Raw genomic sequence first — 12,158 nt, 5'->3', positions numbered from 1 at the left:
ACCCACTTCCTCAGCATGGGCGGAACAATAGCAAATCAGCATTACTTAAGGAAGCAAAGCCGATCACGGGCTGGTCACGCTTAGAGCCTGTGTCATATTTCAAGGGACAACAGAGTGAGTGGGTGGGTGAGGAGGAGGCCACGGAGAGGGAGAGGGAGGTGAGACTCTGGTAAATGTGTGGGTGTTACAAAGCCCACATCTCCCGACACTCATCCGTCATGAAATTTTGAAGACCAGTACCCGCAACCTTGATTTGACCCAGCTTTTGTGTTATTTCAGAATTTCTGACCACATACACAATGCTCATTTTAACCCACCACTCCCAAAATCCTTGCAGTCCTTGTCAAGTTTTAGAGTATAATTCTATATCTATTAGTTTTTTTTACAAGACTATTATTGTCTGAACCAAATGCCCAGTCATTAAATTTGGCAATTGTGTTCGACTTTTATGTTCACCATTATGCAACACTGGTGCATCACAATAAGTTTTGTCTAAACAGGAGAAAAATGAATTTGGTTTTGCCAAATCAATGGGTTCAGGGCACTGGGCATTAGGGTCAGACGATAGGTGTTTTGCAACTGAGAAAATCTGTAAACCAATCTAAGACACTGTGGTATGACCTCAATGGGCAGTTCATGCTTCGAAGCACTCCAATATGACTCATTTTTAACAGTTGCGCAAACAGCGGGCCAAAGTTCATCCACAGTGATGCTCATCATCAGTCACTGCAAAAGCTTGATTTCAGTTATTGCTGCTATGCTGCTAGCATCATCAGTTATTAGGTTCAATAACATTTTCACATAGGGCAAGAAAGGTCTGGATATTTTTCCCCTTCTTCATAAATGATGATTCATCATTTTGAATCTGCCTTTTACATTTACTTGGGTTATATTTTAAAATACTGAAATTGATGTGTTGATTTTAAAAGTGTGTTCAATATATTCAAAACAACAGAAATCGAGAAGGGGAAAATGATTCCTCTTTTTGCATGTCTTTCTTTTAAATAGACTTATTCTAGTGAGTGAATACATCTGCCCTTGTATCCTGTGTCTCTGGTAATGTTGCTTTTGACCTTGTGGAAAGATGTATCTCATTAAAATATTTTCCAAATAATGATGGAGGATGGAGATACGGTGAATGCTAAAACATTTGCTGATTAAAAATGTCACTCAAGGTCAATCACCGCAAACTTAATCAGCGATGAGTGTCAAACCAGATCAAGAAGCGTCTCAAGACAAAAATATGTCCACCACCTTGGTTTGGTTGGCAAGGTTTTTAGACACGAAAAAAAAAAAGAAAATAGAACATTCTTGTAAGACATTTCACGGTTTCCATAGTCACCCCCTAGTTTGTTCCATTAGTTTGTTCGCTAATAGTTTAAATTACAAAATGAATGTAAACTCCCTGGATGACCTTTTTCTACCTCATTCAATACACATGCAATTGTCAGTTAACCTGATTGCCAGCATTAGCTAATCAAGGCGCTATTGTAATGAGGTTAAGTCGAGCCCAACCATTATCGCCGACGAAAAATTGTAGTTGCACACTGTGGTGTTACACAGTTTTTAGGGAATCTGTTTGAAAAGGGGCTTTTTATATACAAAATCTGCCCTGTCTTTAAAGAGGAGGTCTGGAAAACAATTCCACTTGAGAATACGATTGAAGTTTTGAAATCATCTTTTATTTCAGTCAGTACATAAACGTTTTACAAGGCAATATTGATTCATAAAATGTATTTCAAAAGTTTATTTGAGGGTATGTTATTAACGTAGCTCACTAGAATTTCAATACTCTGTTTCATTTTTTCTTTGCACCGGATGCAGACTTGCCACACTAAAATTATGATAAGTAATTCCGCTGTATTAATGGATGAAAAGGAATGACTAATTTGTATAATAAGACCTGCCAGTCAGCCATTAAAAGGCTCCCGTAATGGACAGAACACTGGCTCTTATTTTTTAGTTATGGGCTTAAAATATGTCTGCAGTAATAATTCACTCAAAATTCACCAAAATTAATGTGGACTTCTCTTATGAAATCACTGAGGTTTTTTAAAAGCTCCTCAGCGGTGAAACCCAGGAGGAGGGTGAAATGCTCCCAAAGGGTACTGGTGTGCACTTTCTTCACTCTGCCCTTATTTAACAATAGCAACACTTATTCATTCAAATATTAACATTAATAATGTCTGCATTTTCTGTCTTCTGGATGGTTGGTCAGAGAAAAACTGTGATACAGCCAAATTGGACAAGCAAAACTTGTTTGTAGCGATCTGCCACATAAAAACAGCATCTTCTGGTGAGTATGATGTATTTTTTATGGTGTTGAATAAATATTGATTCTGAAACACTTTAGGTGATGTATATGGCATATTTTTATGTTGCATGTTGCTATAGTATTGATGGTTTCTAAAATCGCTCCATGATAATGGTGGTGATGGGTATGGTGGACAAGGGATTCTCCTCAGAGTTCAGTGTTTGAGGGTTTGAATCTGGGCACCTGCTTCCTGTGTGGCATTTGTTTATTTTCCCAGTGCCCTCCTGGGCTTTACTCATGGTTCTTCAGCTTTCTCCCCATTCCAAAAACATGGTCATGTTTCTAGGGTTAAATGAAGACTTTAAATCTAAAATGACTTGAAATTGGGATTGAATACAAGTGTGAATGATGGTTTATGTATATGTGCTTTGCAATTGGATGGTGACTAGTTCAGTAGTGGTGTTCAGTTCAGTTTTCTCTGCTCATCCATGACCCTAATACACGTGTAAACTACAGAAAATGGATGATGAATATGAATGCTGGTGCTATATTAATAAAGTAGATGGATGAAGTCAAGTGAGTCACCACTGAAGGCCAAGTACCAAATGCACAGCCTGTCAACAAAGCACAATGACATTGATATGGGTGGACATAAAAAGATTGTGATTGAGAAAATTGAAGTAAGCACCAAATTCGAATTGAGCATATCAACCTGCAGTGCAAACCTAGCCTAAATCTACAGACTTTAATCTATAGGCACCATCTCTGCACTAGTATATTGAAGCACAGTAAAATATGATTTTGTCTACTACAGCATCACAGTGAAAAACCTACTCAAGATACTTTTGAACATGGACTTTAGAAGCCTCAGAGTGCCTTTTCCGTGGGGCAGTTCTACAAGTACTTAAACTACGCAAATTTTAAGAAGCTCATAGTTCAAAACATACACACATTTGTACGCACCCCCCTTTCACTCTATTTCTCCATCTTCTAACCACTTAGGGCAGGGGTGTTAAACTCATTTTTGTCACGGGCCGCATTGTACTCATAGTTTCCATCGGAGGGCCATTATGACTGTCAACGCATATATTATATAAAATATAGGCTACACAACAAACTGATGAATAACGAGCTTTGAAATCAGAAACTGGTAATAATTGTTCAAATATTTTAAAAAGATGCATGGTAATAAAAATTGCTAGCAATATCTGTAGTTTTTAAAAGTGAAGACAATTTGCAATTTTAGTATTGACACATGAAGTCAATGTACAATTTGTCTTCGCGGGCCAGATAAAATGATGTGGCGGGCCGTATCTGGCTCTCGGGCCTTGAGTTTGACACCTGTGACTTAGGGCATGTTCTCAAAGTAGCTTGTCAACACCACTGTCTGCATGCATGTTTTCATGGATGTGGGTTTTGTTATGCACTGTCTTGAATTGATTGGATAGGTTATGATAGGTCTTGGGGAGACAGCCAGACAACAGTTGACACTGACCTATCTCTTGCCCCTGGACGTCTGCCTCACTTCTGTCCGCCTCTGCTCCAGTTTCATCTTCATAGTCTTCCCCCTTTGATGACTGACTTAATGTTCAGCGGGCATCACACGCTCAAAGATTCCCCTTATAAATTTAAATCCTAAACCTGTGTTTGCATTTGTTTTACATAAACAATATGTGATTTATCTTACAAAGCCACACAAGATCTATTGGCTCTGTTTGTCTGCAACACTTAATTTTCACTTATCCTCGAAAATCAGCACCAAAACAGTTGATGTCTACCATGTTGTTTTTTTTCCAGGTGGTCACTTTGTAACAGATACCAGCTTGACTATGCAGATTTATTAGGCAAGCCGTACTACTCGGAACGCTTAAAGACAGACGGTGCTGGCTACAGAGTTAGCGACTGGGCTTTTGGCTCAGCAGTTAGTGCACTCGACTTCCAACTCTGGGGTGCCGCAGGTTCAAATCTATCTCCTATAGTACTTATCCATGGTTTGGTTGCAGAGAAAACAGCATCAGCAGGGAGTCCTGGACCTACCTCTGGCCAGCTGCTTTGTCTAGCTCTTCTGGAGGAACCCCAAAGTCATCACCAGGGCTTCCTCACCTAACAAGAGAATTGGTCCAAGATGCAGACCGACTAGACGCCAGAGCCACCTCATTTGACGTCTGTTGAAACTGAGAAACCGCGACTCTATTCTGTTCCTTGCGGATGACTGAGTTCTCATGGTAAGGAAGATAACTCACTTGAAACACTTGTGCTTGGTTTTGTTCTTTCAGTCATGATCCATTGCTCTTGACCATAGGTAAGTGTAGCAGCATAGATTGACCTGTAAATTAAGAGCTCCTTCTTCACCATGATTGACTGATACATAGTCTGGATCACTCAAGGCATTACATCAATCTTCCTGTGCACATCTTTAACATTATCATGGTCCCAGGCTTGAGGTTTCTTATTGTCACCGCAAAATGAAAATTGAGGCTTTATCATTAGAAATTGTCAGCTAATGCAAACTAACTAAAATAGCATTTCTTCTATGCAATTGATAATTTCTGTAACTGTCAAAAGACAGTTGGTGTGTTTCAAAACAGCTTTCAAATACTGACCAACGTCTTAATTTTCACCAAACACGAGACCTTTATTCCATTGCATGGAATATGTGTAGGGTTTTTTATGATTGTGTGATTTTACTTCTCCTATATCACAGGTGTCTAACTCAAGGCTTGGGGGCCAAATACGGCCCGTCACATCACTTTATGTGGCCCGCAAAGACAAATTGTGCATCAAATTTGTGTCATTACTAGAATTACAAATTGTCTTCACATTTAATAATATCTTCTCTTTTCTTTTTTTTATATTTGACCAGTTTTTACTCATCTGATTTGAAAACGGGTTATTTGTCAGTTTGTTTTGTAGCTTTTACATTATATAATATGAGGTGCTATTACATTTATTTGGGTTGACAGTCATAATGGCCCTCCGAAAGAAGCTATGACTACAATGCGGCCCGCGAAAAAAATTAGTTTGACACCCTTGCACTATATGCATCTTATTTAGGCTATTTAAAGCCGTGTGACCTTTGCTGCAGTTGATGGCCTAACATCCTCTTCTTATCATATCCTACTGCCTGCTATTGCTTCTGTTTTACTTTGCAGAATGCCCTTCATTTGGTCATTTCTGCCTCCATCTGTTTCTCCCTTTGCCTGCACTTCTTTCACTCTTCCCTCGCTAAAACTGTCTCCTAAATTCAACTGCCCTCCATCTCTTCCATCTATTTGCTATGACACACCTTGCTTGTATATCAGCCATCCAGCAATGACTGCTCTATATAATCAATGTATTAATTACTCATTAATTTTATGGCCACTCTGAGCCCCTCCTCTTTCCCATATGGTTTTCACGGCTCTCATCTATTGAGTATTGGTTAGATCCATTCATCTGTTAGTCCAGCTGATGCCGGTACGAGTTTGACTAGGCTTGGTGACTGTAACTATGCAATATGGTATTGCCTGGAAGTAATAAGAAAACAATAAGTTTACTTTCACACACCATCCTGTTTCTGCCGTATATATGCAGTACACCATACATTTTTTTGCCCATAGCTCAACATTTGACTCCCCCATTACTGTTATGCTGATTAATGACAATTCTTGCTTTTTATTTATTTATTTATTCTCTAAATTGCCAGTTCACATATGCTGGGTGCAAGTAGGCTTTTACCTGTGTGATGATGAGGCTCCTTTCACTTTATTTAGCTGTGGAGATTAATGTGTTGCTACTTGTTACAGGTTTACTATTTCCAGCTGTTTAAAGGCATAACTTTATTTGCTTTGAGGCTATAAATGCAACATTTACCAAGCATTATGCTCTTTGTTATCTAAATTTAATGTTTCATTTTTCAACTGTTTTCGTGTTTAAAACACAGTATTTCCATTGTTTTGATGTTCCCTAGTCACCGTAAAACTTGGGTGATAATAACACAGACAGCGTTAAGCAAACTGTGGCGGTGGTGCTTTTTAAAAATTATAATTATCAACTGAACAACAGCTTTAAGTTCTAATTCATTCACAACATGCCTTCTTAATGTAGATTCTTGAACAAATGCATTAAACTCATATGCAGTGGGAATATTGAAGTTGTTTTCACTGCATAACTGTCCAAAGCAGTCCTGAAGGGGAGAATCCTAATTTAAGGTTACTATTTTAAGAAAGCACCGCTGCTATTATTGCTATGATAATGGTTGAGTTGAGTGGCCTTTCAAACGTTCCAATGTGAGGAGATTGTCAGTTTGCCTCAATGTTTATATATTTGAATTACCGGTTGAATTTGGCCTTTCTGTCTCAGACATTTGACTAGTGCTTCGCATGCCCCCGCCACAACTGACAATTTGGTCACACAAAGTAAACGAGACTGTAGACCAGGTGAAACCAGGTTTATGATCTAAGTGGTGGATGGCATTGTATTTCCTTCATGAATATGACAGCGTGCATCAAACCCTTGCAAACATTGTAGAACTCAATTCATTGAATGCATTATTACAAGTTTCATCAATACTTTAACTTTTAAAAGTACCCTCTTTATTATTATTATTATTAGAATCATTTGTATGTATCTATAAAAGCACCCTCCCTCACTGCGGCACAACATTTTTGTGTGTGTGTGTGGGGGGGACGGAATCGCATGCTAATGGGTGGAGGGCGGTCTCCAGGGTTACTTTGCAGCGGCCATCTTTACATTAGGGGCAAGAGGGATTTGTCTTGCAGTTCATTAGAAATGTACTTCATGAGAAATGTACTTTGGACTGCAGTGAGTCTAATACGCTTCTGCCATATAGGTCTCTTTTTCTGCCTCTTCAATTTGACAGGAATCATGTGGGCTATGTTCACTCCCAACGGCCAAACATCCATTTCTAACTGCACCCGGTTACAAAAATACAAAAAGAAAGAAATCTCTTCTCATGCATTTTACACTAGGCTTTCACTTAGAACAAAATAAGGGCCCAACAAAAGGCTTCTACCTCATTTGGTATCTCAAAATAGATTTCTTTATCATATAATGATCAGCAAACTGGCCAGCTTGAGTCAAAATGCCCTGCCTGGCTGTCCCTGGTACTAAAGACATCATTTAATAACAGCATGATGGATTGAAAAGAATGGCCTGAGGGAGGCATTTTGATCAGACTTTCATTCAATACCTACCAAAAAACTGACTTTAATTTAGCCTGACTGTCCTTGAATTATTATCAGCAAAGACAACCTATCTTGCCTCAAGTGATTTATCAAATTAAGTCAGTGGGGATACGATCCAAAGACAAGGAATAAAAGAATTGTGAAGTGAAAATTTAGCAATCATTTGCAACATTTCCGTACAGTAAAAATCTGATTGCTTGTTACAACCTAAAATCAAGTCATAAAAAGACAATCAAGGTAAAAAAAAGACATCGATTAAAATTTGGTTTGGACAGTGTCCATTGTACTTTAGGCCGTTTATTATTATTAACAACAACGACAATGAAGATCCATCCATCCATCCATCCATCCATCCATCCATCCATCCATCCATCCATCCATCCATCCATCCATCCATCCATCCATCCATCCATCCATCCATCCATCCATCCATCATCTGTACCGCTTGTCCCCGCAGGGGGTGGCAGGCATGCTGGTGCCTATCCCAGCAGTCATCAAGCAGTAGTCAGGGGACACCCTAAACCGGTTGCCAGCCAATCGCAGAGAACACAGAGACGAACAACCATCCGCGCTCGCACTCAGGGACAATTTGGAGTGGTCAGTTGGCCTACCAAGCATGATTTTGTGATGTGGGAGGAAACCGGAGTGCCCGGTGAAAACCCACACAGGCACGGGGAGAACATACAAATCCCACACAGGGAGGGCCAGAGGTGGAATCAAACCTGCGCCCTCTGAACCATGAGGCGAACGTGCTAACCAGTGCAACACTGTAGCGCCAATCATAATGATAATAACGATAATAATAATATTATACTGTCTTGCTTAGGGCGGCTCGGTGGCGCACTGGGTAGCACGTCCGCCTCACAGTTAGGAGGGTGCGGGTTCGATTCCACCTCCGGCCCTCCCTGTGCGGAGTTTGCATGTTCTCCCCGAGCCCGCGTGGGTTTTCTCCGGGCACTCCGGTTTCCTCCCACATCCCAAAAACATGCTTGGTAGGCCGATTGATCACTCCAAATTGTCCCTAGGTGTGAGTGCGAGTGCGAATGGTTGTTTGTCTCTGTGTGCCCTGCGATTGGCTGGCAACCGGTTCAGGGTGTCCCCCGCCTACTGCCCGATGACGGCTGGGATAGGCTCCAGCACGCCCGCGACCCCCGTGGGGACTAAGCGGTTCAGAAAATGGATGGATGGATGGATGTCTTGCTTAGCACCTTATGTAAACCTCAAAGCAATTGCAAGGTGAACGCAACAAATACTCCTGGCTTGGGCAACAGAACTTAGAACTATGGCTGTGCTCTGACCAACTCAACAAGCAGAGTCACAGACGGTCGAATGACCATTCACAGAAGTTCAAGTATGAGATATTCAGAGTAAAGTGGTGGTTGGACGGAAATGTAACTACTCTGACAGGATGCATCAAAAGGTAGAAGACCTGCTATATGGTGTACTATGTGCAACATCTGCTGTATTTCTGGAAAAAGGAAACTAAAACTGCGTTTGTGCTCAGGACTGAAAAATAAAATCTACATTTAGAACACCTTGAAGATGGATGGAAGATATCACCCACCCACCCCCAACTCGATCAGAGGATACACATGAACACAAACATAAAACCTTTATTGGTTTCTGCTTTTCATTGTGCTTGCTTTGTCACCTTTACAGCTCTCCCTTGATAACCCCATGGTGCATCTGTAATTGTTTCAGTTTCCAACTGCCATGACCTCATTACCACTATTTATCTTTTTTCACTTGCTCTTTTGTTACACACAGTTCTTTCACTGGCGTATCACAATTCAATAACACAACGAGTGGCTCCCTGGTGTGGGTATCTTCAGAAGTAGAGAGAGACAAAAGACAAAAGTGTGTTTGTACAGTATATGCGCACTTGGCGGGTGTGTGTCTGTGTGTTGACTGAATGCCAGCTGGCCTGTGGTGCAGCAAGCTGTCCTAATGAAGTGATCTTTTCAGCTCTTCAACTAATGGATATGTACACCGGGAATTATAATTACGCAAACCAAAGAGAAAACTCCTCTAAAGAACAAATATTATCTTTGGAAGACCCATCGAACGCTAAAATCAAAACTAATACACGATGTACTAGCTTGGAATTTCATCAACTGGTGTACCTTGATTTTTACTTAATGTAGTAAGACCTGCCTATAACAAAGACTTAAATTACGCAATTTGCTTTTTAAAGTGCCACCTCAAAAGCAGCTGAAAAAAAATCTGCTATTTTATTACCTCTGCCAAGACTCCACTAATTCAAGGACCGCTCAGCAAAATAAAAAATTAAAAAATCTTCCCAAAACTGTTTCTGCCATAGCCTCATGCCACATTTCTCTACCATATTCAAGATTCATTTATTCATCTTCTGAACGGCTTCATCCTCACAAGAGTTGCGAGTGTGCTGGAGCCTATCCCAGCAGTCTTCATTTTCAAGGTAATGAAGGTAAAAGAAATGATGTAAGTCAAAAGTATTTCACCATCACTAGCTGTGTTGGTTCAATGACCTTGTGTACAATGCCGTTAACAACCGGTTCATTGTTTGTCAAATAATAAGTAAATAAGAATTTACTAGTTGTATTTAATACAATAGAATTTGTCATGTACATTATACATGATAAATTCTGAGATTTGACAATATGCACAGTTTGAAAAAAATATTTGAAAAGATGTGTTTTATATAAACAAAAATGCATTGATGTAAAGTATAGAAACACTGTTTTTACCATTATAATGAAAAAAAAATAGCCAACATTTATTCAGTGACATCTAGTAAATCTGTCAAACAAGAATTTATTTATTTATGTTGATTTTCTATATTCTGGAGCCTATTTCAGCTGACTTTAAGCAAGAGGCTGGTACATCCCCTGACTGATCGCCATTCGGTATGGCACTTATCGACAAACAACCATTCACACCCACAATCACACTTGTGGTAATTTAGAGTCTTTAATTAAGCTTGGAAACTGTGTGGGCAAAAGCTGCAATACACAAGAAGATGAACATGCTAACTCCACACAGGAGGGATTCAGATAAAATTCAAAAACATTGACATTGAAGCAGGATCAGTTGGGTTCCTGAAACCTTGGTGATTCAAGTGCTGTTGTAAGGACAGACTGAAAAGTTCCCTTTACAGTTATAGTGATGCTTAGTGTGTATGTGCACTTACTAAGAAAACATCTACTCTTCGTAATACTAATTGAATAACAGATAGATTTAGATACTATTGAAAATAGTAGGCTAGGCATGATACTTGCCACCTAGTCATAAACGTAATAAGGCAAACAGTTGAACATCCTTTTAGTACCTCTAATTTGCAGCTTTTAGTGTGTGGTTGTTCAAAGAATACAGTAACTGAATAAAAAATGGTGAACCTTCAAATTTTGAAATTGGGATAACAGAATGATTTCCTCCAAATGTCTTTGTAAAAAGAAGTAGCTTGCTTTAAATGGTGCTGAATCACATCACTTTTCTCCACTCAGACATTCACTCTAGTAATCGTTCGGTTGCTGCCCTATGTTGGTGAATTTCATTGTAAACTCTTTGAAAGCATTCTTCTCCCGCATCCTCACAAAGAAAGTGAGTTGTTGCTGAAGACAAGTGTGACAAAGAGGATCGCCCGTGCTCTTTGAATGCAACACAAGTTCACTGGACACAAAAGCTGGTGCACTTTGTCATGATAAATGTATGACTGTAGCATGAAAAATAAACATCAATATCTGGAAAGCCTTTTAGTAAAGAGGCAGGTGTCTCTGAGATTTCTTTTTGCCCATCTCTACACAAGCATGTTTGTGAGTCCAGAGGTCCCTGATGTAACTGAGATGGCCAACTAACTATACTAAATATGAAATATAAATGTTATATGTTTTGCTTCCATTTCATTCATTGCCAAAATTCAAAGGATAGGACCATCTATGTGGCTCCTGAGCAGCAATGTTGAAAAATGGTGGCTCCATCCAGCATTAAAGTGATCATCCCAGGTCTGAGTGCATACTTTAGAGCATTGGTCCCCAAACTACGGCCCGCGGGCCGAATACGGCCCACCTCTACATTTGGTCCGGCCCCCTGAACAATACCAGAGAGCATTTAGATTTTTTTTCATACAAGTGTATTTGTATTTAATGATAAAGTTGGACTTTTGCAATAAAATGTTCCTTAGTTATGAACTTTTTTTCATTATTAACCATTAGTTAGTAACTATTTCATACACGAATATAATGTGACATTCTGTTCCACCCTTCTGCGGTCTGTGCCCCTATTTGGCAACTCCCAGAAAAAAAATCTTAAACCCGTCCCTCTCAAAGAGAGAACGGAATAATACCGAAAAGATTAGGTCAGAGAAAAATTGATTCAGAATGCAGGGCATTGAACCTGCAGTGGACAAATGATTTTTTTTTTTTTTTTTTTTGTTCAATGCAAAGAAAAGGCTGTCTGTCTCATCTGTCAAGAGGCGGTGGCGGTATTCAAAGAATACAATCTGTGGCGACACTATGAATCCAGTCGCAAAGACAAGTATGATAGCTTGCAAGGCCAAATGTGAGCAGACAAACTCTCAAAGCTCAAAAGTGGACTGTTAGCTCACAAGAATATATTTGTACGCCAAGCTCAGCTAAACCAGTCATCTGGCAAATGCAGGCCCACAATTCACAGTGATGAACGGACAAAGATAAGCTCACTTTTCTGACTTGAATGAGTCATTCTGAGTATAAAAAATATCA

General features: G+C 39.7%; 1 protein-coding gene across 5 annotated transcripts in view; it reads right to left on the bottom strand.

Moving 5' to 3' along the window:
* zgc:172282 (leucine-rich repeat and fibronectin type III domain-containing protein 1-like protein) overlaps window positions 1–12,158 on the bottom strand; it is a 125,134-nt gene that overhangs the window by 75,334 nt on the left and 37,642 nt on the right. The gene's annotated exons all lie outside the window — the stretch shown is intronic.

Source organism: Syngnathus scovelli, chromosome 7 (assembly GCF_024217435.2).
Source record: "Syngnathus scovelli strain Florida chromosome 7, RoL_Ssco_1.2, whole genome shotgun sequence".
NCBI classification, from domain to species: Eukaryota; Metazoa; Chordata; class Actinopteri; order Syngnathiformes; family Syngnathidae; genus Syngnathus; species Syngnathus scovelli.
The sequence above is the reverse complement of the archived record's forward strand: the minus strand, read 5'-3'. Positions and strand labels throughout refer to the sequence as shown.